Source organism: Myodes glareolus, chromosome 27 (assembly GCF_982192425.1).
Source record: "Myodes glareolus chromosome 27, mMyoGla1.1, whole genome shotgun sequence".
In the NCBI taxonomy this organism is placed as follows: Eukaryota; Metazoa; Chordata; class Mammalia; order Rodentia; family Cricetidae; genus Myodes; species Myodes glareolus.
The window spans coordinates 6,288,993-6,290,208 of NC_142052.1; the positions used below are offsets into that span (position 1 = coordinate 6,288,993).

The window sequence follows — 1,216 nt, forward strand, 5'->3', positions numbered from 1 at the left end:
AGTGCCTTTATCAATGGCTTCTCAGTCAGCGCCCATTGTCAGCCACATTCAGAGTGTCCAGTTTGATGACATGCTCATTCAGTCCCAGTCCAGCCGCCCTTGGTGAGCTCCCATTAGAACAGGCACACTGTCTCAGTGTGGGGACGAACCCCTTGTGGTCCTGACTTTCTTGTTCATCTTCTCCCTCCTTCTGCTCTTTATCTGGACCTTGGGATCACAGTCCAGTGCTCCAATGTTTGACTCTGTGTCTATCCTCATCCATCGCCGGATGAAGATTCTATGGTGATATTCAAGATATTCATCAGTGTGGCTATGGAACAAGGCCAGTTCAGGCACCCTCTCCTCCGCTGCCCAAGGACCTAGCTGGGGATATCCCCTTGGACACCTGGGATCCCCTCTAGAGCCAAGACTCTAGCCAACCCTAAAATGGCTCTCTTAATTAAGGTATCTTCTTCCCTGCTCCCATATCCACCTTTCCTCCATCTCAACCATCCTGCTCCCCCAAGCTCTCCCCAATCCTTCCCTTCACCCTTTTTTCTCCTCCTCTCCCCTTCCCCCACCCCTACCTTCATGCTCCTAACTTTTGCGATCTTGTCTGAGACAGCCCCCCCAGGCCCTAACCAGTCCCTCCCCGAGCGGGGAGGTGAGTTCCCAGAGAGCAGGGCTCTGCTCGGGCAGACCCGGCAGAAAAGCCCCAGGCAGGCAGATACCCCTCTTGACAGAGCTTAGGACAATTTTCTAGGTAGTTTCTATACATCAAAATTAAATCAAGATCAGGTAAACAATTTAAATAGACCAATAAACTGCAAAGAAATAGAAGCTGTCATCAAAAACTTCCCAACCAAAATAAGCCCAGGGCCGGATAGTTTTAGTGCAGAATTCTGCCAGAATTTCCAAGAAGAGCTAATATCTATATTCCTCAAAGTGTTCCACACAATAGAAACAGAGGGAACATTGCCAAACTCTTTTTATGAGGCTGCGGTTACTGTGATACCAAAACCACACAAAGATTCAACCAAGAAAGAGAATTACAGACCAGTCTCACTCATGAACATGGTTGCAAAATTACTCAATAAAATACTGGCAACTCAAATCCAAGAACAATCAAAAAAATCATCCACCATGATCATGTTGGTTTCATCCCAGATATGCATGGATGGTACAACATACAAAAATCTATCAATATAATCCATCATATAAATAAACTGAAAGAAAA

At 46.1% G+C, this 1,216-nt stretch overlaps 1 pseudogene; it reads left to right on the plus strand.

Annotated features, from left to right (window-relative positions):
• Positions 1 to 612: 612 nt before the first annotated feature.
• LOC146889327 (Nuclear RNase P) lies at positions 613 to 739 on the plus strand (annotated as a pseudogene).
• Positions 740 to 1,216: the final 477 nt, after the last annotated feature.